We start from the raw sequence: 27963 nt of genomic DNA, 5'->3' as shown, positions 1-27963 counted from the left end.
CAGTTATTCATCTGTGTGTGTTTGAGCACTTCCCTACCTTATGGTACTAATAGATGCTCATGGCACTTCTTGTATGTTTTTTGCCACAGTAGTAGAATCAGCCATTTCTCCAAGTAACACTGCTTCCTTCTTTTGGACAACAGCATGAAAAATAAATAAATAAATAAATAAATAAATAAATAAATAAATAAATAAATACATACATACATACAAACAAGATCTGGAAAAAACCAAACCAAACAAATCCAAACAACAACCAAACAAAAAACCAAAGATCTGGGTGCCAGATGTATTTGTTGCTGCTGATGTTTTGCTGCTTCTAGGTCCCCTCAACTGACATAGCAGAGAAAAATACGTGTGTGCATACTAGCTTGTGCATATACATGTATCTATAAATATTTCTATATGTAATCATATTAACCTAAACTGAGCCCATAATTATGTCTCCAAGTCTATTCCATTATCACATAGGTCATTTTAGACTTCTCTCCTTGTTTATATGTAACCTGTCACTCAAACAGGTAGACCTTTGCTGCTACCACTTGCTATTAATCTATTTAATTGTTCAGTTCCAGTACTATGTATAGTGGTTTCATAATTGTTAAGTTATACCACCATGGGAAGCATCATAAACTAGAGTACAGTGAGCTCTCAGGAGAAAGGGAATGAGGAAAGCAAGAAAGGTGAAGAGACAAAGGCTCAGTGGGAGTCTACCTAGACTGAGCTGGAGACAAGCTTTAGTATGATCTCATGGAAAAACTATTGGAGGCCAAATAATACCAGAATGTTAGTTCCCATTGAATATCTAGCATTTTATACCAACAGTTCATTTAGGTCTTAGGGAGGGAGCCTGAAGCTTCTATTTGGTGGACAGATCTTAGAATTGGGCAAAGTTGAGTCTTCAGCTGTGAATATGTATAGCAGCTGATGGGTGAGTGTCCCAACTGGTAAAAAGGATCTGAGATACCGGTAGCATCCTCTACACATGTTAACCTGGATGATTTTGCTATTGTTCTTGACACTGTTTTCCAGGGTCCAATACTTGGGCTCAAAATCCTCAGTAAATACAACAAGCCCCAGGAAATTGATTTGTGATTGTTATGGATTCTAAAGATTATTTCCTATCCCAAGTTAAGACACTGAAGTAAAACTTAAAAGGTTTCTATGATTCTGCTTTAAGATGGAGGGACGCTTGGGTGACTCAGTAGGTTAAGCATCCTACTCTTGATCTCAGCTCAGGTAATGAACTTGAACCCAATGTGAGGCTCAGAACCTGCTTAAAATTCTCTCTCTTCCTCTGCCCTCCACCCCCACACTCTTTCTCTCTCTCTCTCCCTCTCTTTCAAAAAAAAAAAAGAAAGAAATATAAGATACTATTTGTTTTTAAATTAAGCTGGTTAAAGTAGTCAACTTGCCTAGATGGTTGGTATATGTGACTACATGATATCTATTTATTATTCTGTGTGAAATATAACTCTAATATTCTGTACAAAGTATATATGCAAGGAATGACAACAAAAATAAAGGTGAAAACAAAATCATCTCCATTTTATGATAAAAACCAAACATATCTCATTATTTTGGTGTCAGGGAGACATGAAACTTTCCATGATATAAAACCATTTCTTTTCTTTTTCTGGAATGTATAATGACTCATTTATAATCTAATCATCAGTGTTTTGTTCCCATTATATGTTTACTAGGGCTTTAAATTTATAGCTTTTTCATGTTCTTTATGAGGTCATAAAGAAAAGCACGTGAAAGTGCTGAACTTAAAATTATGTGTACCCTGTACTTCTTAAGACATGAACAAATGTAATAAAGTAACTAAATCCTCGCATATAGGCTTTATAGATTGAACAAATGTTCTCTGCCATAACAGGAAACACTTGCTTTGAAAACCATTGGGAGGGTGATTTTTGACATTAAAACAATATGTTATACACTTTACAGCTTTTATAATTCTGAAGGGTGTTAGTTGAGAGAATTCAACCCCAGTAGAATGCTTTTGAACTTCTTCAAAACATCTTATAAATTCTCCTTTGGAATTGAAGTACTTCTATTACTCTTCCTATCGAATGGTATTTCCACCAGTACCCCAACAAGTAAGAAGAAAGTGTAAGAGGTAGATAGATTTCCTCTCATGAACAAGCAATCCTAAATTGATCATATACATTTGATTTGTCTTTTCTGTGCTGTATATAACTATGCACAGGATAATAATGGGAAAAGTTAGAAATGTAAGTTTTATTTTTATTTTGTTTTTAAGAACTGGTGTACCTAATCCATATGCCACCAAAATGGATAACAGCAGTTCATGATTGTGGAAGGGAGCAATATAATACTTTACCTTTTTTTTTAAATCACTAAGACTTTATTTATTTATTTATTAGATTTTATTTATTTATTCATGAGAGACACAGAAAGAGAGGCAGAGAAACAGGCTCCCTGTGGAGACCCTGATGTGAGACTCGATCCTGGAACCCCAAGATCATGACCTGAGCCAAAGGCAGATGTCAACCACTGAGCCACCCAGGTGGCCCAGGGAGAGGTTTTTAAAATTCAATCCATGTTAAATTAAATCCACATTGTCTCTTAAGATTTGTTTCCAAAAAGACATAGCTTCAATTTTTCATTTTTCAAATGCAGAGAAAATATCTTAGATATCATTTGGTTCATATTGAAATGTATCCTCTCCCTTCTAGGAGTCTTTTCGAAGTTATGACTTGTAGGTTTTAAAGGCTTCTCGGACACAGCAGAACTTTATACAATTTTCAACAAAGATAAGGATGGATGGTGATTTCCTCCTGAAAGGCAGGGTGTCCTGTCCTCTCTGGGAAAGCTCCGGTGGACTGTAACTCTTTCCCCACCCTGTCTAGGTGCCACTTATTTGTTATTGTAAACTTAAAGGTGGAGAAACCTCCCTGAAGCTCTTTTATCTCCTCACATTGGGGAATCAGCTCTATGTGGTTAGAGACCAAGCCACCCAAAAAATAGTACCTGGGATTTCACAAGAGCTTCTTATGCAGGTAAGAAACCTGCATAATACTTTTTAAATTATTTTTATTTGACCTGTGCTGTTCCTAGCAACCCTGTGTAGATTCAAAGTTTTTCAACTACATCTGTTCCACTTAACGAGGTTCTAGGGACAGCAGGGGCCACAACCCAAGCTCATACGTGAGCTGTCCTTTGCCTGTAATGCCAACCATGGTGTTACGAAAAGTGAGAGCATGCAGAGTGATTTTGTTGCTATACGGAGATTTGCTCCTGCAACAGGAACGCAAAATCTCTGAGAAAGGAACTTGAAGCGTGTCTCTCTGTATCAGGTTATGAGAAACTATTTCTAGGAGGACAATAGTTAAAGCCAAGAGAAAAGCAGGATTAAAGCTGCATATGCTGTGTGTGCTATGAAAACTTTCTGCTTGCTTGATTGACCTGAAAAAATGTCTCAAGTCATTTTGACCAAAGTATTGAGCTTCTAGTAGGACTTGCTGATACTGGATTTAGCCAGTACCTATGTTAAAAGAGAAACAAAATCCCGTAGCTAATCTTACTCAGTAAATTCTGTTTTTGTGTAAGATAGGATAAATACTCTTGAAAAGTTTCAGCTTCTGAAGTGAACTTGTTGAAAAAGCAATGTCAAGCCAATGAGAATAGGAAAGCAGGCCCCCGACACCCTAAAAACCATCCCTAAGACACTCTTGGTCTCCCAAAATGAGAAGTAGCATTTAATACCCCTGCTCCATGAGAAGTCAGTGATGGTTCTTTGGTTTTCACTTGTGAGTATTCCCTAACTTTTACAATTTATGATACTTATGTCTTCTTTTGTTATTTTTGGCAATTTATATTCTGCTGGAGGTATTTATTACTTTTATATTTTAAAATTTATTGTCTAGGTGGCATTTTTAATATTTTCTATGGCAATGGTTATATTAATTTCTTATTTTCAGTGATATATATATATATACATATATATATCTTTATTTCTTTTTCCCTCACCTAAATTAGAATTGCTAAAGGTTTATGAATGCTCTTCATATTTTATGAGGTCAAATTTCACATTTTTATTCTTGTACTGCTTTTTTCTTCTATTTCATTAATTTTAGCTTTAATAATTTCATTCCCCTATTTTCTTTTGACTTATTTTATTGTTCTTCCAAGTTAAGTTTAATACTTAGGTCTATCATTTTCATTCTTTCTATTTTAAATATTCAAAGCAACTCTGTAAAATATTACCCCGATACAATTTTATTGTTATAGCATTTAGGTTTCTGACATTGAATAGTCTCTTTTTTTGTGGTTAATTCCTTTATACTTTAAAATGGCAGAGTTCTTTTCTCACTTTAGCACAGGGATCACTTATAAATGTTTCTCTTAATTTTTAGTTTTTACTTTTATATATTAGAAAACTATGGCTTAATTATCAATATTTATTGTAAAATATATCAGTAAAAATATTAACTGGTATGTATGTGTGTATTTATATATAATATTACTTAATCTTCACTTTAGGTAAGACCTATAAAGGAAATTTTTAAAAGATTCTACATTTTCATTAGAAATAAAGCAATGCTCACCAGCAACACTTTCTCATAGCTGAACTAGAATACATTTTGATTAATAATATTAAAGGGAATGGCTGGTTTGGATATAGCCTCACACAGTAAAACCAAAAAAGTCATCTTTTTTCTTACAACCACAATTTTCCTTGCCTACTGTTTATGCCCAGCTTTAGAAACTTGTTTCTTTTCAGAAATTGTAAAACAAGGAGGAAAAGGGATAGGATAGAACAATCGAGGCTTGTATAGTAATAGTTCCTAAAAACAGTCAAATAGCTACAATTAAAAAATTAAAAATCCAACAAAACAACAAATCTGAGACAGTGTGGAAGAGAGACAAGAAAGGAGATTGGACTGTTGCCCTAGGGGAGATACTTCACGATGGATTTCATATTGTCCCCACATTGTTATGTGGATCTGCACCCCCCCCAGGCCCCGCCTTCCTCCTCCACCTTCTCTTCAGGTCATTTATCAGTAGAACCATATGCCATGATTGTTACCTTCTCCATTTTCATTACTGTAACCAGCTAAAAGTATCTATATCTGTTCACCAAGATTTTACATTCTCTGACCTAACTTTCATTAGTGGGCTATTTTTGCCACCAGCTTAAATGAAGGCAATATTGCCAAATTATCACAATTAACACTCTGCATTGGTATTTAAAAATTGTCTTCATATGTATGACAATTTATCACATGAAATATGTTAATGGGTATTTTATAATTTCCATGGAAGTTAGAAGAGCACTGGTTTTAGAATGACCAACACAAAATAGAAAAAAAAATAATTTGCTGATAGTAAAACTTGCTTAAGGGAGGAAAAGTTAATTGCTTTCCCTTAAGGTTTTTAGAAAAGTGATACATTTTAATTTTTCTAGGATATTTTATGTAGAGTCAAGCCTACAGGCAGAGAAATCGATAGAGACTTTCTAGATCCATAATTTTAGGAGATTAATTTTTTTGTATTAGAAATACCACTTTTTTAGAGTTGAAGTCTGTCTCCACATTATTACAATACAATCAGTTTCATAGGGTTGTTCTGAAGATTAAGTGACATTGACCTTGCTACATGCCTAGCACAATAATTGTCACGTGATACACACTCAAGTAAATGTTGTCATTGCCCCTACTGTTTAAAAAAAATAGACTCAAGTGCAATTCAGATTATAAACTTCATATAGACATTGGAATTTTTTAAAATGCTTTTTACCCTGCCAACATATTACATCACCTTAAAGTTAAAAATGTTCAGTCAAATTTTTGCTCAAGTGAGGAGATGATAATAGTAGTTGAACTCTGGTGTTTTGTTTTGTTTTGTTTTGTCGATTGAATTCTTTCAATGTTCCTTCATGGAATTTTCTAATTTTACTTTCTATGCTAATGACAACCACAGAGAATCATTTTCTAATTCAGCCCTAGAAGAAATTCAATGACAGCGGAGAAATTGAGGAAGAATTTCTTTTTGCTATAGAAAATTATAAAAATTCAAAACTAGGAAAATCATTTTTCAATACATTTCAATTCATTTGCTATATATATGAAGTAAGGCACACAGTACTGTAATCACTCATCAAATGTCATGTAGCATATTCTAAAAACTGAGTAAAGAGTTCATATAGTTCAGATCTCTACTTCTCAATCCAAAATCATATCTACTACTATGCATTAAGTACAGAAAATGTATTATTAGCCAGATTCTTAACAGGATAAAAGATGGATTCTTTTTTTTCTCTAGTGTATTCTGTGCCAGAGTCATAAAATGCGCCTTGAGCAAATCCATGCGTATCATACACTCATCCAAAAACATACATATGTAGCCAATTGTTTTCATATGATTATAGTCACATCAAACATGCACTATGCACACATTTGGACTACATATTCAAAACTGTTAAGATAATACGCAACAATCTGTGATATTCATTAATAAACTGAATGTTTTGCTTAACAATGTCCCAAAGCATAGTTTTGCTAAAAGGCTAGTTGGCGCTGACAGTCTAGAAGGTCATTTCCCTTCAGTATAAATATACAAAATATCCAATTTCCTGGGTTTTGGTACTAGCAAGTTTGCTAGAATCCACATCCAGGAATAACGCAGCATTATTTCAATTCTATTCAAGTAATACATCATTTTACGTTGGATAGTAAGCCAGAAACATCACAATCAGGTTATCCAGCTGAAAAATAAGCATGTACCATTAGACTTTGATTTTTACTACTCACTACATTCATTAGGATCAGAAGTAGCAATTCAAGCCTTCTGGGAAGAAGCAAACAGATCATAAAAATTTTACTAGCATAACAAATTCTGTTTAATTAAATGAAATGAGAAAGTATATATGCATGTATTAGTTTGGTAAATTATATCTTAATACAGCAGAATCTTTCCATACGTATACGTTTTTCAGTGAAAGCTTTTCCTCATAAATGTATTATTTAATGGAAAATAACCCCATGTGGTAAAAGGACTGTCCAGTTGTAATCGTCAGATCTCGTTTAAGTAATGAATTGTCTCCACCCAACCAGTTCTATCTCTTGTGCTGACTGAAGTGCTGTGACTTGTATAAGTGATCATTTCAATAGACTTATTCTTTTCTATACAGTGGAACCTGTATGAAAAGGAAGTGCTTTTAAATAACTCTAGTGGAATCAGCTGGGCATCAATTCTTATTGCTCTTGTCCAAATAGTGAAAGAAGAAAATAATACAAGGTGATAGTTCTCAAATTACCATAAATTGTCTGGATTGCCCAGGGTAGTTGAGACTTGATAGATAGAAAAGGTGTGGAAATTTGAGAGAAGATACAGGCTTGCCAAGTAAAATAAGTAAGACACACCCAGTAAGATAGAAGAAAGACGGAGCCCAATAGGATAGTGATAAGAAGGTTGATTCACTTCAAAGAGCAACATCTCAAATAACCTCAGTCCTGATTTATGCCTCTTTTTCAGTTTATTCAATGTCTGCTCCATTTCACGCATTAAAGTATCCTTGCTTGCATCACGAGGTGTGTGGGTGCCCTGTTGAATGGAATAGTCCCCCTGAGCCACCCACCAAATACGTGAGGTAAGAAAATAGAAATAAAATGACTTGGTCAAAGCAATGTCAGGCGAGGAAACAGGAAATCATACAGAAGCATGGGCTAAGTAAGAGTAGATGCTTCTGAATCCTTCTATTACTAGAGAGCAGGTTTTGTACCTGCAATATTTTGTACATTTTCCTCTCCAGTTATTTTGGGTTTGGTTAAAATATGTGTGTTGAATGAGTAGGCACATCCAAGGGAAAGAATCTAGGCAATACTATACCTATCCTGTCAAAGACAAAAAAAGAAAGGCAGTCATCGCTGCAAAAGAAAATAATTCTGCCTCGAGAGACTGTGTATGTGCGTGTGTGTGTGTGTGTATTGCTGTCAAGGAGGATATTGGATATAAGGCAAAAATTACTATCTTGCACACTGAATAGTGTCATATCTCAGAACGGAACACTTCATGCAGCAGTGGTGATGTCTGGGCGTGCCTGGGTACCCCCCCTCCCCCCGGGGCCCAGCACCTGACTCCTGGTGGCCGCTCAGGTCCTGATCGCAGGCTCCTGGGGTGGCTGGAGCCCAGCTTCTTGCCCTGGGCTCAGTACAGAGGGAGCTCAAGCTTCTCTCTCCTTCTCCCTCAGCTCCTCCCCCTCGCGGGTATGGGTTCTCTCCTCTCTCTCTCTCAAGCAAATAAATAAATCTTTAACAAAAAAAAAAGTCATGGTCTCTGTATTTAATAAAAGCTCTCAGAACAGGTTATGATAAGTAGAGAAGGAACTATGACTACCTGAGTTTAAATTTGTCTCCTGGTCATGGAATAATAAAGTAGCCACAGCAAATACTTAAATATTGAATGTTAATTTTATTTTAATTTTTTAAAGATTTTATTTTATTTATTTTTTATTCATGAGAGACACACACAGAGAGAGAGAGAGAGAGAAGCAGAAACACAGGCAGAGGGAGAAGCAGGCTCCATGCAGGGAGCCGGACATGGGACTCGATTCCAGGTCTCCAGGATCACACCCTGGGCTGAAGGCGGCGCTAAACCACTGACCCACCGGGGCTGCCCAAATGTTGATTTTAGAATGCTCTTAACAAAGTGCCCTGTTGGATCACATGCAAAAATGTGGGATTGCAAGACCATTTTTTAATCCTCAGGCTTGTTTCCCCAGGAAACAAACAAACAAACAAAAAACCAAACATTTGTGGCAGAGAGAGTTTAGGAACTTCTCTGATTGAAGTTGTGATATGAAGACTGATTGTAAAAGCAAAATAAATGAAGCAATAAGGTTTACTTTGCCAGGTAGCATAATAATTCATAAGGCGGGATATGTAATCCATAAGCAATGGATATGTCTTTTCCAGCTGATAAATCCTATATGTGAAAAATATATGGATATTATATACCTACTTTGAAATTTATTATGTTAATCAAACACTTTGCAGGAATGATCAAAATTTTATGCTATACATTCTTATTTTATTTTTCTTGGACCTAAAACAATCACTATAATTGTTTACTTTTATTTATGTTCAGTTTATCTTGACAAATACACAAATGTATTGCATTCTAGGGAATCATGCGTGAATTGTCCCCTCTTAAAAGTAGCCTGCTATTACTGTTAGATAAAAATAAGGAAACTTTTTATTTTTGTTTCATTAAATTGTGTTGTATGCCATACACAGGGTACTGATGCAGTGTAGTTTGAAAGGTGAACAGATGGGATTTTATTTTTAGCTCACATTAGCACACCCCATCAAACACTCATTTGCCTGGTATACGGCAGCATAATATAGCTTTACAACGTTAAAGCATAGCTTTGCCAGGCACGTAGAATTCAAATAATAAAAGAAAAATGTGGAATAAATATTCAATTATAACTGATGATCACTGAGTTGCTAGAGCTATTTATTGTAAACAAGTGGTAAAAGAAAAACTTCATTTATATTGCTGGAATATATCCAGCTGTAAGCAATGTATAAGTAGCAAGAGCTTTTTTTTTTTTTTTCGTTTTCATTTAGAATTACTTTTTTCAAACAGAATTTCCAATGGAGAAGGAAGAAAAAAATTAAGGGTACATTGAAGCCTGTTGAAGCAAATTAAAGAAACAGTTTTGTCAAGATTATGATGTTCACTGTGCTTTGAGATATCACTTCTGAGGTAGAAAAAAAATTCGAGATATTAAAGCAGATGGCTTTGGTCAATAAAATCAGTTATCTTTTTTGTCTACAAAAAGGGTATGCATTTTTTATACTTAATACTATCCTAAAATTTTAAATGATACTTAAATGCACAGTTTTCTTATGTCAACTTTTCAAGGAAGTTAATTTTACTCCTAAGGACCTTATTATCGGACCAATTTTTCATTTGGGTGTCAGGAATATAGAAGTATGATTAATTTTCAAATATCACCTTGATGTTTCAGAAAACCTGTGAAACCCATTTCATTCTAGTCCATATATTCTCAATGGGGGCAATATTGTCCCTAACAAGTAAAAAAATGGGTTATTGGTGAGGAAATTTAAAATTTTTACTTTTTCTGTATAAAGCCAGATACATGGATAATATATTAAATAGATATATTTGTAGCATTAAAATGTTATGGGGGAAAAATGTTATGGGGGCAATCAGGAAAAAAATGTCCAAAAATGCTACTTATAGAGCTGATAATCAAAAAATAAAAAAGGTTAAAAAATGCTGCTCTGGCCTTCCTTTCTTTCCTCTCCTCTCTCTTGAAATTGAGGTACATTTTATATGTAAAACAGTTAATTGACCTCAACCATGGAGTTAAATGCTTTTGGCAAATGCACACACCAGAGATCAAGAAACAAAATGTTTTCATTGTGCCTAACAACTCCTATCAGCCACTTTCCAGGGGCATATGTTTCCATTTTTATATTTGTTTTATTTCTATAGGTTAATTTTTCCTCTTGGATTTTATATAAATAGAATCATACAATATCTAATCTTTTGTTACTTTTTTTTTTCCTCTGTGGTTTTCTGTGAAAATTGCATGTTACCAGTAGGACGTTGGTTATCGTTTCTTTTGCTAATAAACTTTCAAGTTTTTCCCCAGTCTCTGGCTGACTAGTAAGGCTGCTACGAGCATCTCAGATGAGGCTTTTTGCAGAAATATGTTTCATAGAAATGTGTTTCTCTTGGGATATGCCAGGGCGGGTCTGAGATTGCTGGGTTGTAGGGTAACTGTATGTTTAACTTTTATAAGAAACTGTTGAGAGGTTTTCTAATAGGATGGGGCCCCTGGGTGGCTCAGCGGTGAGCGTCTGCCTTCAGCTCAGGTCATGACCCCAGAGTCCTGGGATCGAGTCCTGCATCGGGCTACCTGCAGGGAGCCTCCTTCTCCCTCTGCCTCTCTCTCTCCCTCTCTCATAAATAAATAAATCTATTTTTTAAAAGAGGTTTTCTAAAATGATTGTAAATTTTAACATTCCCACCAACTTACGAAAGTTCAGGTGCTTCACATTCTTGACAGCACTTGATGTTGCCACTTCTTAAGTTTTATACATTTTACTGCGTATCTCGTTGTGGCCCAGCCAACAGATCCTATCTTAAACTTTTGATATAAAGTATTCATCACGGATTGTTTTGTGTGGGTTTTGATTTGCTTTCAAGTTGCATTAAAATGTCATTTTTCTTCATCACTATGTTTTTGTAGCTCCCTTAAATTTCGTTCTGGAGGAGTGCCTTACCATGGCCTAGGCCCGCCTCTTTCATCTGCATTTTTCTGATGAGAATGAAAAACTCTCCATGTGCTTACCCCTAATCCTTGAGGCTTTGTCTGAATGCCAGGAGTCCTTTTCTTAACCTCCACGGACTGATGGTGGTGTAACACATTCTCAATAATGCCCAAAAGTCAGGTATTTTCTGCTTGATCGTATTCCCCATTGTTTAGGTGGGAAGTCTAAGAGGATTTCCCCCCAGTCTGATGATGCCTCCAACATGAAGTTAGCCCATTCATGTATTGCTCCTGGCATTTCTTCTGCTTTCTCTCTTTCAGTCCTCCCAAGGGAGGAAGAGACCCTGATTCTAATGGTTAGTTTAGAAGGAAAGAAAAAACAAAGAGGAAGAGCAAAACACCCTGTCCATGTTGATTCCAGCCCCTTCCTTGTGGGGTAAGGACAACTTTGCCAGAAGTCTTAAGGCAGGTGCCCCATGGGACAGGCGATACGCTGTCATCAGTGACTGTGTGGATAAGTGTGCCTAAATCATGGGTGTAATACAAAGAAGCTCAACTGTACATAAGTAAAAATGCCAACCTACGGGAGGAGGAGATATGTTTGACTTCCTCTGCTGACATAGTTGTTTTATTTTTCCAATTGGTTTTGAAGCAAAGTGGAAAAGAAGAGGAGCGTGCGCGTGAGTGTGTGTGCATTACAGAACAATAATAACAAAAACTAGGAAGGTGAGAAATGAGTGTGAAATGTTTAATTTCAGAGGAAAAAAAAACTCAAAATACTATAAAGATTTAAGACAATAAGTCATAAACCTTATCTAAGTTATACAGTGCTTCATGTTTATATTAAAAAATAGTTCTATTTAATCATTAATAATTCTATTAATAGTTCTATCCTTAACCAGGAAGTTTTATTTTTTAATTTTTTAAAGACTTATTTATTTATTTATGATAGAGAGAACAAGAGAGAGAGGCAGAGACACAGGAGGAGGGAGAAGCAGGCTCCATTCGGGAGCCCGAGGTGGGACTCGATCCTGGGATTCCAGGATCATGCCCTGGGCCAAAGGCAGGAGCGAAACCACGGAGCCACCCAGGGATCCCTATCAGGAAGTTTTAAATAGAAACATAGTAAATGTATCAAATATATAAAAATCTGGAAAAAAGTGATTTCAGCAGGAAAAAAAAACATCAGAAATATCAGACAAATGCAGTATATTATATTTTTATCTCTCCTTGTGAGGCGTATGCTTCCAATATAAAAAAAAATGCCAACTTCTAGCAGTCAGGTAAATGGCACACAACTGTTTCTTTTTTCTTCCATGTTTCACATGGTTGATCAGGAAATAAATCATATAAGTTATAAAGGATCAGGAAAATTTTTATTGAGATATTTTATCTCTGACTTATACTTGTGGATCTGAAAAAAAACAACAAGACAACCATTGAAACACTTGCCTCACTCGCTTTCAGTTATTGCATGATTAAGTGTTGATACAAAAGCAATAATTATGGTTATTCTATTATAATTCAAGGATGTTGATTACATTTGTAATTTAAGTTAATTTAGCAAAGTTAAATTCAAACAAAGATTTGTTCACTGTATAAAACAATAAACTAATCCAACTGACAAAACAAATTGCAGGGGCGGTGGTATTGTTTCCTAAGGATTGTCTCTATTCTTTTCAGTAAATTATCTTCAAATTACTACTATTAAATCTATTGAGAATATATTATTGTTGGAATATGGGAGAAAATCTTTAAAAGCCACAGTTATCGCTATGGTACTATATCTCTCACATTCATCAATCTTATTTTTTTTTCCCTGATCACTCCTAGTTTTAGATTCAATACTTATGTTTTACACTAAAAAAAGAACTGTTAAGGGATTGTCTGGCTGGCTTAGGAGAGTGTGTGGCTCTTGATCTCAGGGGTCAAGCCCCCCCCCCCCACGTTGAGTGTAGAGACTATTAGAAAATTGTTAAATGATTGCCCATCACCTCTGTGGTAGACAGTTTTTTTGGGTTTTTTTTGTTTATTTTTTATTTTTTTATTTTTTTTATTTATGATAGTCACAGAGAGAGAGAGAGAGAGGCAGAGACACAGGCAGAGGGAGAAGCAGGCTCCATGCACTGGGAGCCTGACATGGGATTCGATCCTGGGTCTCCAGGATCGTGCCCTGGGCCAAAGGCAGGCGTCAAACTGCTGCGCCACCCAGGGATCCCTAGACAGTTTTTTTGAATAAAAATAAAAAAGTAATCTTGGTTGTTGACTATCTGTCTCTAAAGAACACCTTGCCAGACACCAGTGCAAGCTACCATACCAGGCCTCAGTACAGTTGACAGTCCCTTGACATCTACAAGGGACCATCGCTACCAGCAAAAATTTTACAATTGATAATATATGGAATGATGTTATTTACTGGGAAAAAGTTGCATTCTTATCAAAATATTAATGTTTTACGTTGAATCCCATGTAAACTCTAATAAATGGATCATACAACAAATGTAATATCTAAAATCTTACAACTTGTAGAAGAAAACAGGAGAGAAATCTTTATGATCTTGGTTAAGGAAAGAAGTTTTTATGTATAGTACCAAAAGTATTATCCACCAAAAATTATAAATTATCCTTCATTAAAATTAAGCACTTACTGCCCTTCAAAAGACACTGTTAAGAGAAAGAAAAGCAAAGATCCAGAGTCCGATGCTTATCCGATTAAGCCATCCCGGTGCCCCCAAAGTCATATTTCTGATTAAGGATTTGCATCCAGATTACATAAAGAACTCTCAAAATTCAATAAATAGCAAACAACTGATTAAAAATAGGCAAAAGTTGCAGGTAGTTAAGTGACCAGATAATATACACAGATGGCGTAGAAGCACATGAAAAGATGTCCAACGTCATTAACCATTTTTAAAATTCAAATTAATATTATAATTAAATATGACCGAAACCTACTACAATGGCTAACTTTTAAAACAACACATTTAACAAACAGACAATACAAAGTTTTGGCGAGGATGTGAAGCAATTGGTGGGAAGGAAAAATGGCTCATTTTCATTAACAAAATGAAGTAATATTCTAATATACCTCTTAAGAAAATTATATAGTTCATAAAACTGAAGATGACAAATGCATGCTAAATATCCAGTATTTTGAGGATAAAAGTCATGTTTGTATTTAGCATTAGAAGACCAGTTTTTTCCTTAGTTGCTCTCAGTGAGCAATAAGCAAACTTGTAAGAGGCCCCTAATTATCAGTCAACCTGGCTTAGCCACCTACTTTGCCAGTTTTCCAGATTTCCATGACGTTCCAAGCTTCCCAACACCATGACCCCTGCTGAGGTAGCAGAGGTGTGGGAGCAACTCTTTAGAGAGTGAGAAATGGGAGGTTCCACTTTAGGGCACAGACAGCCTCAGGCACAGATCAAGTAATTCCCTTAGAGAACTGCAACACGTGAAAGTGTGTGTGTGTGTGTGTGTGTGTGTGTGTGTGTGTGTATCTGTGTCTCCGAGCATCACAGATTTTCAGTTGATGGTGGCCTTCGATCTTGGACGAAGTGTCTTGATTTGGAGTAGATTTTATCACTTATTTTCAAATATCCTTTTTCTCTTTCCCCTGCCTTGTCTCTATAGAATTGCTGTTAGATTGTGGAGCTCATAAGTCTAGTCTTCAAGTTCTTAAAAAGCCTGTTATTTATTTATTTATTTATTTATTTATTTATTTATTTATTTATTTATTCATGAGAGACACAGAGAGAGGCAGAGACATAGAGGGAGAAGCAGGCTCTTTGCAGGGAGCCCGATACGTGAGGGACTCAATCCCAGGACCCCGGGGTCACACCCTGGGCTGAAGGCAGACGCTCCACAGCTGAGCCACCCAGGTATCTCTTAAAAAACCCTTTAATGAATTCTATGTTCTTATTTATATGCACTGATTTCTGGAGGATCCCTCAGCTAGATCCTTCTGCTCATAATCTTAGAGGCATGTGTTCCATTATTAGTGGCCATCTTCCCCCCGCCCCTAAAATTTGGCCATTATATTTTTAATTTCTCCCCCTTGCGATTATTTCCTTCTTGTGTAACAGCATTTTGGGGGAAACACAATCTATGTAAATACGCCTTCTCTACTGTTTCACATGTTCTTCAGTGTCTTCTATTAGTTCCTCAGCACTGAATCATCTTATGGTAGATTGGATGCCCTTCTATGGCAGATGGATTATATGAAATATGGCTGATATTGGATTTTCAGTTCATGTTTCTTTGTGAACATCTACCGTGAAGATCCCCTGTAACTATAGTGTATGTCCTTAGCCCAAATAAGCACCTTTTGTGTCTTGCAGTGAATGTTAGTTTTTGTGTGGAGGAGCTCTGCCTCTGAAAATTGCGTGGGGGTGTGGGACGTGGAGAACAGGAGTGATGTTTCTTGGCAGGGATGAGTGCTGGGTACACTGTATGCTGTGAGGATGCACAATGTCCTCACCAGCCAGTTTGTTTTCTGGGTACAGTGACAGAGCCCATATCCTTCAGATGAATTGCAAGTTGGCAGGGGTGCTGCTGGCTATTTTCATCTGAAGCATATTTGAAGGGTTCCTTTTTTTAAATTGTTTTTTTGTACTCCTGCCATACATATACATAAATTTGGTGCTTGATTTGGAGTGCAAAGATCAGAATTGATTGCTATAAATATGGAGAGAGAACCCGGCTAATTTATTTCATTTATTCATTATTTGCCAAGAAAAAAAAATCTTCTTCATTTATCTTCAGCTACTTCTGATCTTGAGATTATTCCTTGACTCCACTAGGAGAACTCACTGGGGGCATTCTTATCACTCACCTCAAAGAATTCATGTGAGGATTTGATGATTAAATTTAATAATGTATGTATGGGGCTTAGCCTACACATATTGAATAAATATGGTTGTTGCTATAGATATAGTTTTTGTGACTATTATTTGCTAAATATAGCCACTGGGAAAATAGTAATTTTACATATCAAGGTGAATCACCATGTTTCTTTTTTAATATTTTATTTATTTATTCATGAGAGACACACAAAGAGGCAGAGACACAGGCAGAGGGAGAAGCAGGCTTCCTGCAGGGAGGCTCACGCCCTGAGCCAAAGGCAGACACTCAACCACTGAGCCTCCCAGGCATCCCCATCATTTCTTTTAGTAAACTGGGGAATGAGAACCTAGAGCACAACTGCAAGTGGCACAATAGGGTTGCGATGCTGAAACATAAATGATGTAATAACTTTGGTGAGCAAGATTCTATTAAGCCAGGTTCAAACACATTCACCTTTTTGTAGAAAAAAAACTGATCAGGAAGTTATATATTCATATGGCATGGACATACACCTTAAAATTTGTTCTTGGGAGTTAGTATAAAGAAGCAATCTTTGATAATGAGAATTTTTATTTAGTAGTCATTCTTTTTCTTATTAAAAATAACTTCGATTTTGGGAGGTTCAGTTTTAGGTTAATTTGGTTCCCACAAACAATGTCTTAAGTCTTCATTTAAAAAAATATATATATAGATTCTAGGAAAATGTCTTTATTTTTCTTTTAGACGCTCCAAAATGTTTGTTCTCGGTGTATGATTCATATTAATTTTTACTGGAGGCGGATGCAATAACCAAAGAAGGCGTTAGAGAATAGAATTCAGCTTAATCTCTATTTTTAGTTTGAATTGCAGCTGTAATGGAAAAAAAGAAACAGAAAGAAATGTAACTTGGAAACAGTAATGACTAAGCTTCTGGATCTATTTTGTATGTAAAGTACTTTTAGTTAATTGAGCTGATCTTTCCTGTCAACGTAACTGTGCATATGAGGTAAGAGAGACTCTAAATTAACTCATCCAAATATCATCATATTTATTAGTTTTATATCTTCTTATGTGAAAGACTGGTAAAATCAAATGATTATTCCAAATACAGTATGTACGAACACCAACAGCAATTGTTCCATATCCCTTTAATATTTTGTTTTCAGGGTAATTGAAGTATAATTTACATGCAACTAAAAACATCACCAATCTTAAGCTTACAATCCAGGGAGTTTCAGTAAACTCATAAGGTTATGCAACTCTCATCACAATCCAGTTTTAAAATAATGAAGTCACCCCCCAAAAGTCCTCTTAATAACCTTTTATAGTCAATCTTCTCCCGCTAGCAGCTCCAATAAAGCACTGATTTGTTGTTGCCATAGTGTTTCTTTTTCTAGAAATTTCATATACGTGACATTCTAAAATAAGGAGGCATTTGTCACTTCCTTCTTTCCATTAGCATAGATTTTTCCAAGTCCTGTTAGTGTATGTATCAATAGTTTGTTCCTTCTTTAAGTTCATCTGTATTCTGTTGCAAGAATGGGTCGTATTTGTTGTTCACCTGTTGGGCACTAGATGAATATTTGCATAATTTCCAGTTTGAGGCTATTATGGATACTGCTTCTATTAACATTTGTGTATAAAGTTTCTGTGGAGATAGAAATTCATTTTTATTGGGTAACTGGGAGTGAAAATTTTGGGGAGTATGCTAAGTGTATGTTCAAGTTATTAAGATATTCCAAACGTTTTACAAAATGGCTGTAATTGTTTTAAGATTCTCATCAGACCCGGATGACGACGTATGACATTCCCACTTGTTCCAGATCCTAACCAACTCTCTGTATTATCAATTTGTTTTATATCATCTATTCTAGGCAAAGTGTAGTGTACTCATTGGTTCTATTTGTATTACCCTAAAAACGAATGACAGTAAGGATCTTTTCAAGTGCTTCTTTGCTATCCATATGTCTTCTTTCATGAAGTATCAACTCATTTACCCATTTATTGAACAACGTCCACTTCGAAGATTATTTATGTAAAAATTATTTATTTATTTATTTGAAAATTATTTTATTTGAAAGAGAGAGAGAAAACCCGTGAGTGGTGGAGGGGCAGAGGGAGAAGGAGAGAATCCTCATTTTATTTCACTTTGCATTTTTTACTTTCTCTCTCTCTCTTTTTTTTTTAAATACAATTGAAGTTTCAAGACAACCTTGCCTTGAGCTAATCTTTTTGTATCATTTTTTCCAACAGCATTTCCTTACTTCATATCTTTCTATCACATTGTGATATTTCTTGGAATATTTCACTTTTCCATTATTATTATGTTTGTTATGGTGATCAGTGATCAATGATTTTGGTGTTACTATTGTAACTGTTTTCAGTTGCCCTGCACACCTCTACATATGGCAGCAAACTTAATAAGTATGTGTATTTTGACTGCTTTACCAATCTACCATTCCCTGTCTCTCTCCCTCTCCTCAGATCCCTATTTCCTGAGACACAACAATGTTAGAATTGGGTTACTTATAGCTTTGACAATGGCCTCTAAGTGCACAAGTGAAGGAGGGTTCTCACATCTCTCTCTTTAAATCAAAAGCTAGAAATGATGAAGCTTATTGGGAGGCTTATCCGAAGCTATAAAGCTAGGCCTCTTGTGATAAACAGCTGAGCTGTGAAGGCAAAGAAAAGGTACTTGAGGGAAACCAAAAGTGCTCTGCTGGTGAATATATGAATGATAAGGAAGCAAAGTGGCCTTATTGATGATGTGGGGAAAGTTTTAGTGGCCTGGATAGAAGCTCAAAACAGACATTTGATTTCCGTAAGCCAAAGCCTCATCTGGAGCAAGACCCTAACTCTCTTCAACTGTCTGAAGCTGGAAGAGGTGAAAAGGCTGAAGAAGGAAAGTTGGAAGCTAGCTCGGGTTGTTGGTGAGGTTTGAGGAAAGAAGCCGTCTCTGTAACATCAAAGTGCAAGGTGAAGCAGCAAGTGCTGGTGTAGAAGCTGCAGCAGGTTCTCCAGAAGATCTAGCTGGGACCGTTAATAAAACTGGGTATACCAAACAGTAGATACTCAATGTCAGCAAAGCAACCTGACCTTATATTGGGAAAAAATGCCATCTAGGACTTTCAGAGCTAGAGAGAAGTCAGTGCCCGGCTTTAAAGGACAGACTGACTCTTCTGTTAGGGTTAATACAGCTCGAGACTTAAAGTTTAAGCCAATGTTCATTTGCCATTCTGAAAATCCTAGAGCCCTTAAGAATTATGCTCAATCTACTCTGCTGGTGCTCTGTAAATGGCATCACAAAAGCTGGATGACAGCACATCTGTTTACAACAGGGCTTACTAAATATTTTAAGTCCACAGTTGAGATCTCTGGAAAAAAAAAAAGATTCCTATCAAAATATTACTGTTCATTGACAATGTCCCTGATCACCGAGTTACCCTCATGGAGATGTACAATGAAATTCATGTGGTTTTCATGCCTGTGAGCCCATGAATCGAGGTTTCATTTTAAATTTCAAGTCTTATTATTTAAGAAATAATAAGGCTATAGCTGCTATAATGCTTCATTGATGAATATGGACAAAGTAAAGACCTTTCTGAAAGATTCATCATTTTAGGTGCCATGAAGAACACGTGATTCAAGAAAAAAGGTCAAAATGGCCTCCTTAATGGGGGATTGAAAGACGTGTTGACTCCAGCCCTCGTGGATAACTGTGGGGGGCTCAGGACTTCAGATGTGGTGGAAATAGCAAGAGATCTAGAATTAGAAAGTGGAGCCTGAAGATGGGACTGAATTGTACAATCTCATGGTAAAACTTGAGTGGATGAGGAGTTGCTTCCTATGGATGAGCAAAGAATAGTATTTTTTTTTTAATGGAAACTTCTTCTGATGAAGATACTGTGAAGATTGTTGAAAGGAAAACAAAGTATTCAGAGTGCTACCTAAACTTAGTTGATAGACTCCAATTTTGAAAGTAGTTCTACTATAATTAAAATGCTATCAAAGGGCATTGCCTGGTTTAGAGAAATCGTGAGAGGAAGAATGACTTAAGGGGGCAAACTTCACTATTGTCTTATTTTAAGAAGTTGTTACAGTCACCCCAGCCTTCAATAGCCACCCTGATCAGTCAACAGCCATCAACATTGAAATGACACCTGCTACTAGGAAAAAGATTATGGCTCGTAGAGAGCTCTGATGGTGGTTAGCATTTTTTAGCACTAAACCATTTTTAAAATTAAAGCATATACACTTTTTAGATATAATGCTAATGCATACTAAATAGATACAGCATAGTGTAAACATGGCTTTCATATGTAGCAGGAAACAAAAAAAATTCCTTTAACTCACTTTATTGCAATATTCGCTTTATTGCTGTGGTCTGGAACCAAACTCGCATATTTATCTTTGTGATAGGCCTGTATTTTTTTTTTTTTGAGTCTTTTTTATTTACCCTGACAATATTTTGTTGCTTAACTATTTAGGCCTTATACTTCTTTTGTAAAATGTATTCCTACATTTATCTATTTTTTGTACAATTGAAAATGAAAGGTTTTTTAAATTTCATTTTCAGATTATTCTAGTATACAGTGCTATAATTTGTTAGAGTGTATTGCTTCTATCTTCAGATATGTTGCTAAATTTGCTTTGTGGTTGTAGTACTAGTGTGTGTGTGTTTGTGTGTGTGTGTCCATGCGGATGCACGCACACCTAACCTTTAGGATTATCCACATAAAAGATCTTGTCATATTCCAATAATGATTGAATTCCTCTCTTTCGATCTATGTTCAAATTTTTTTGTTTTTATTGCATGGACTGTGGTTCTTAGTGCAATGATGATAAAAGTAATGAGAGTATATATCTCTGCCTTATTCCAATCTCAAAACACTACATCTTGTATGATTGCCTATGATATTAGCTATTCGTTTTTTTAAAAATTGAGCCCCTTTATCCAGAAGAGAATGTTTGCTTTTATTTCTTATTGCTGACAGCTTTTATCATGGATGCATGTAAACTTTTCTAAAATGCTTTTTCTGTATCTATCAAGATTTCATACATTTTTTTTTATCTTTATGCCTTAATGCAATGTATTTTATTCATTTATTTATGAATTTTTAGCCCAAATTGCATTCCTGGGATAGATTATATTTACTTGTCATGTGTAATTGTTCATATATATATATATATTTATTTATATATATTATATATATTTATTATATATTTATTATATATATATATATATATATATATATATATATATATATATATATATATAAAACTAGATGGAGTTGTCCAGTATTTTGTGTAGGGTTTCCTGCATCTGTTTATGAGGTAATTTATCCTTTTTTTTAAAAAAAAGATTTTATTTATCTATTCATGAGAGACACAAAGAGAGAGGCAGAGACACAGGCAGTGGGAGAAGCAGGCTCCCTGCAGGGAGCCCGATGTGGGACTTGATCCCAGGACCCCAGGATCACGACCTGAGCCAAAAGCAGATGCTCAACTACTGAGCCACTCAGGTGACCCTATCCTTTAGTTTCCTTATAAGATTTTATCAGGTTTTGATATCAGGTAATACTGCCAAACAAGTTAGAAAGAGGAAGTTTACTTCTATATTTTCTGAAAAAAATATGCATATGCATATGCATGGTATTACTTCTTCTTTAGGTGTTTCATACATTTCCCCCAGTGAAGTCTTATGTACCAGGACTTGATTTTGAACTATTTTCTAATTCTGCTAGATGCTAAATGTTTATTTACACTTTACTTTGTCTTGAGTCAGGTTTATTTTATTTATTTATTTATTTATTTATTTTTGTATCTTTAAGATTCATCCACTTCACGTTTGTTGTCATACGTGGTTTATAACTTTTCCTTAAGGTTCTTTATATATCTATAGAATCGATATTGACATCCCTTCTTTGATTTCTGATTTCGATAGTTTACTTTTTCAGTCTTCTTGCTTTTTTGACTAAATGTGCACCAATTTATTCATCTACTAACTTTTCTATTTCTTTTTGTTTTATTTTGTTGATTTTTCTGTTTGATCAATATAACTTCCCAGTCTGCTTTTTATGTTTGATTATAAGTTTTTAAACTTCTTAAGTTTATCATGGACTACTGGTTTTAATATTTTCTTTCTGAGTACAAACATTAAGCTATAAGTTCCCCTGTAAATATTGCTTTAACTGTATTCCATATGTTTCAAATTGCATATTGACTTTTTTTCCAAGCTTTTAAAAAAATTTCCCCTATTTCTTCTTTAATAGTTGGATATTTAGAAGTATGCTACTTAATTTTCACATTTTAAGTGTATTTTGTATTGATTTCTAACTTAATTCCAGTTGTGCTCAGAGTACATACTGTGTCTAACTTTTTAAAAATGTATTAAAGTTTTTGTGAAGGCTTATCGTATGGTCTATCCCGGAGAATGTTCCAGGTATACTTGAAAAGAATGTGTATTCTACTGTTATTCGGAGTTTACAGTATAGATCAATTTAGTCAATTTAGTTAATGTTTAAGTTTCCCATATTTTTTATTAATGTTTACTGCATTATTTTGTGGCTCTGCTATCTGGTTGTCACTTGTCACTTGTCAAAAAAATATTTTTGTCTTAAATTCTATATTGTCTGATATTAATACATCCAGCCCAGTTCTTATAGTTACTGAGTGTATCATACATCTTTGCCTCTACTTTCAACCTATTTGTGACTGATATTAATTTGCTCCTCTGTTGAATGGTTTAGAGCTGTTCCTTAACTTTTTATTTAACCTGACAACCTAAGCCTTTTACTTGGAGTATTTAGTACACATACATTCAAGAAAATAGTGATAATTTTTGCAATAGATTTGCCATTTTTAATGTTTTCTTTATGTATCATATTTCTTTTATTCCTATTCTTCTACTACTTTTACTGGTTTCTTTGTGTGAAATATTTTTATTATGGCATTTTATTTCCTCTTAAATATTTAGCTATATCTTTGAGTATTTTGGGGGGTTGATTTAGGGGTTACAATATGCATCTTTGATTTAAATATAGTTTATTTTAGATTGATATTCTCTTAAGTCTTGTGAATTATAGCAACTAAGTCCAGCATGTTTCTATTTTGTTCTTATTTCTCTGTGCTATTACCATAATATATGTGTTTCATCAAAATATGTTAAAGACCCAGTAATGTGCTATTTTTTGCATTTTAATGCAAAATTTGTCAATTAATTTTTTGCATTTTTTGATTTTTGCATTTTTATTTATTTTTTTGATTTTTGCATTTTTAATGCAAAATTTTTAAAAAAATTTCTTGACAATTAGTTGTTTTAAGTAATATATTGCAACAGCTTGGGATTTTGTTTTCTATTTCTGGGGGTAATTGTTTTCTTGCCTTGATTTAAACTATAAAGTCTATCTCCTCAAAATATTCTATCATTGATATCTCTGCTTAGTTCTCATGTTTATGCTTTTATTTTTAGTACTACTCCCTGGCGGGTGATGCCTGTGTCTATGTGTTTAGTGGAAAACCAGTAGTTTGGAAAGATTTTGATAAGACTTATCATGTGTCCTAGCTCAGGCTGCTGTAGCAAATACCCCAAACTGGATGGCTTAAGTGGCAAAAATTCATTTCTAAGGACTGGGAATCTTTTTGATATATCCTCATGAGGTAGACAAAGAGAAAACTCTGGTCTCTTCTTATATTGGTACTGATCCTATTATGGAGGCTCCAACTTGATGACCTCATCTAAACATAATTATCTTTCAGTCATTCCACCTCCAAATACCACCACACTGGGGATTAGAGCTTCAACATATGAATATGAGAGGGACACAGGTCATAGTATCATGCCTCTAAGGCTTTTATATTCTCTCAGTTCAACTGTATATACATGGAGGAATTTATCCAAAGCTATAGCCAGGTCTCAAGTGTCCACTGACTCTCATTTTTTTTTAACCAGAATATTTCAGTTCTTCCATATATATGTATATAATTTGAGGTAGCCTGTTGTTTTATGGAGGGTTCATTTCAGAATTGCTCTGGCTCTCACTTCTAGGATCTCTATATGAATTTTGAGTTGTTTTGCTGCTTGTCTTGAGCTGAGGCACAGAACCAGAAGTTCTGTGCAGATTCTTCCCCATTGAGCTACCAAAGCCGTGGGTTATCCTACAATGTCTCAAATCAATTCCTCCACCTCTGGAGACAAAGTTGCTAAGTTTGTGACTGGCCATAACCTGGCAAAGCTATGATATTTACAGAAAGAGCTGGGAGTGGGGAAAATGGGAGCAGCCTCCAGCAAGAATTCATTGTTGGCCAGCTCTAGTAGTTTTCAAGAGAGAATCCTCTTCAACATTTTTTCCCCCAATCTTTGCTTAATTTTCAAAGAAATGGTTGTTTTTGGCAAGGGAATTTCATGTTTTCATGAGTTGTCCAATAAGGGGCATACATCATTGTCAAATTAGCAGTCAGTGTGTTGAACTGTGAGGGAAGTGACACTTGACCTTACTAGATATATCTTGAAAGGGATGTTAGCCCTTGGGTTTTACAGAACTTTTCTGGGAGCTGTTGATCATTTGAGCAACCACAACAAATAATAATTTTGTGGGTAGGTTCAAAAAGTTAATTATTTGAAGTGATATCAAAAATCACCAATGGGGGATCCCTGGGTGGCTCAGCGGTTTGGCACCTGCCTTTGGCCCAGAGTGTGATCCTGGAATCCCTGGATGGAGTCCCACATCAAGCTCCCAGCATAGAGCCTGCTCCTCCCTCTGCCTGTGTCTCTGCCTCTTTGTGTGTCTCTCATGAATAAATAAAGAAAAATCTTAAAAAAAAAAAAAATCACCAGTGGTTTCAATCAGAGACAACTAGAGGGCGTATAGGTCTGTAACAACAAGAAAATCCCTGCAATTTGAAAAACAATAAAGACTAGACTAGAAGATCCTAGTATTCAAAAGTACTGACCTCTATATCATCTCATATTTAAGATAAAACATTGAGCATCTCCATTATTTAATATATAAATGAATGCCAATTCTTGACCTTTATGCTGCCATTTCTAGACATAGGGAAATATTTTGTATGAAATTTAAAACCATTTTTGTGAGTTTTAAGTGAAAATACAACCTACAAAGATATAAAAAACATGGAATTTTTGAATAGGTGTGGCATAGGGAGATGGATTATAAAGTTATTTTGAAACAGAAGAGAAAATTAAGACATTTTGGTATTGGTCTCAGCTTTGTTCTGAATTAGTACAACATTGGAGAAAAGAGATAGAAAGGAATGTATATCTGATGATTGAAGGAAAAGCAGAAGTAGATCAGAGGAATGTCAGTTCTTAGATAAATAATGTAAAAGTAAGATAACTAAAAATATTCAATTTGCCAATGATCAAAACTTGTCTAGAATGAGCAGGCTAAATCAGCTTTTTTTGATTTCTATTGAGAGTGGACTCCCTGGAGTGATTTGTCAGATCTTTTAAAATACCATACCACACTTGGTGAAAATATAAGAGAATTATGGAGTCATTTTTTTTATAGCAAAGATTGCTATAAAATTGTTTTGTAGATAATTATAATTTTAAGTTAAATTAGGTTAATCTGCTTTTTGTATGTGTGACATTATATAAACATAAACTTCTCAAGGAGAAAAGTCAAGTTTCATCAGATGCTGGTTTGGGCTAAGTATGTGAATAATAAAATGAATTAAAATAGCTGGCCCTCATTTGTTCAGTTAAATGGTATCTATTTTTGTAGTGCAAGTAAAATCAAAATTAAGACAATTACTCAAGAGTATTTTCACATGATGTAGTATGGGCTAGATTGGGACAAGAGAAACTAGAAATAAGCTATAGCTCTTATCCTTAATAACTATTTTTTGGCAATCTAGCCTCATTACAACTTAGGGCGCTAATCTATAAAACGAATAGCAGTGCTTATGTTCTGGAATTTTTATAGCGATTATTGTGATAACTTAATTGTTTCACTAACTTTATATTAGATATTTAATAAGTGTTGACTCACTTCTCCTTCTCCCTTTGCCACCGAAAATCCAAATTATGGAAAGGTTAGTCCAATATTTAATGAGAAGACTTATTTTCAGCAATTAGAAAGGCTCAAATAATATAAAACTAAAGTGATTGACAGATCTTTCAAAAGATGACTGGAATTGTTGAAACTCTACTTCTACAAAATTGCTTACCTGGAATGAAGTTAAGGTAATTGAAGTTATATGAGTAGCTATGGGATCTTTATGCAGGAAGAGACATATCAATGATGTTGCCGGCTGTATCAGCAGGTGCTAGTACATGAAGATTTTAATTTAAGTTTATGTATTGATTGAGTGGTGTTGTCCTTCTTTTGGTCCTGAATAATTTAGGATAACATAAAAAAATACCTTATTTTCTTAAACATTAAATCATGTGAAGTGATCGAAATAGAAACTGATTGCAAAGATATTGGTATTCATACCTAAAAATTGCTAAAATAGCATCTCTTTGTTGCAGCTAAAACGTGCATACCAGAAAAGGAGTTCAAATTCAATGCATGTTAGTTTTCAGATACCTACCATCATTTCTCTCATGAAAATGTGAAGTATGATAATAAACAGCTCAAACTCTCAGAGGTAACACAGACGTTTCTAATCACTAGTTTACTCTGATATAATTTCTTTCAGTCCAAATAAACTTAGTGCCCTACACCAAGCTTCAAAAATTATATGCATACATACATTAACATAAATGAAGACACACACAAACACACATACACAGATGTAGAAAATTCTATTTTTGGTCGTTTTCCAGTGGAAACTGTTTGGACATTTGTAGACAACATTAAGTTTATCTATAAAATGAAGTAGAGAGTTGTTAATTACACTGCTAATCTGATAAATACAGAAAACCAAATCTAATAACTTAATGATTTAGGAAAATAAAAGTCCAGACAGATGAGGGTGAAATGTCTATTTTTCAATATGACAGTATGAAAGAGGTCCATACATGTTTGTCTAATCATAGTGAGAAATGGTCACTGAATGTAATTTTTTTCTCCAACAGCGTTTGACTATGCATCAATAAAGATAAGTATGTAAAAGTATTTATAGCGAGCTTCTGATATAATTCTCAAAGTTGAACATATTTCTTTACAAACATATATTTTGTGGCCATACAGATTTTTGAAATATAAAGATTAATGGATAGACATACTTATGTTTTAGAACTAATATATGATATACATTATTCTGCAACCACTTCAAGCACTATCGATCAGATGGGAAAATGTATTTGAGAAGGCATCATGCAAAAGATTAAAACTATGAGTGACTATATATATGTATATATATATATTTATACATATATACATATACATATATAGACACACACACACAAATCATCCCTTTATCCCTTATTTTTCCATATGACAATTTAGCTAATGAACTAAAAAAATGCTGATTTAAACCATAAGTAGTCTTAATAGAATTTCATGATTCTATAAAGAAAATTATTCTTAATAAATAAGAAGGAATAAATATCAATATTTGATTCAATATCTTGAATTGATATTGAATTGGTTTAATAGGTTTATTTCTTTAATTACTATTCACTTGGTCTTTTGGTAATATTTCCTCATTATGTGTTATTCCACTTATTTTTTTCTTATTTTCCAACCAATTATATTACCTACCTAAAACCCATTTCCCCAAACGTGTCTTATAAAACAATTTAGTCAGCTAAAGAAAAATAATAGTGAGAAGTGCCCTCATGTTGAACAATATAGATAAGAGTTTGATTTCTGCCTTAGTCACTGCCATATATTGGCAAAATTAACAAACTTCCTAAGCTGCATTTTCCTCAACTTGAAATGAGGATAATA

General features: G+C 34.7%; 1 long non-coding RNA gene across 1 annotated transcript in view; it reads left to right on the top strand.

Annotated features, from left to right (window-relative positions):
* The window catches only part of LOC129498741 (uncharacterized), a 221363-nt gene that overhangs the window by 31159 nt on the left and 162241 nt on the right, over positions 1-27963 (top strand). Inside the window, exon 2 of the long non-coding RNA XR_008662193.1 lies at positions 7507-7621. This is a non-coding gene — a long non-coding RNA (uncharacterized LOC129498741). The remainder of the gene's footprint in view (positions 1-7506; positions 7622-27963) is intronic.

Source organism: Nyctereutes procyonoides, unplaced genomic scaffold (genome assembly GCF_905146905.1).
Source record: "Nyctereutes procyonoides isolate TBG_1078 unplaced genomic scaffold, NYPRO_anot_genome, whole genome shotgun sequence".
NCBI lineage: Eukaryota > Metazoa > Chordata > Mammalia > Carnivora > Canidae > Nyctereutes > Nyctereutes procyonoides.
The sequence above is the reverse complement of the archived record's forward strand: the minus strand, read 5'-3'. Positions and strand labels throughout refer to the sequence as shown.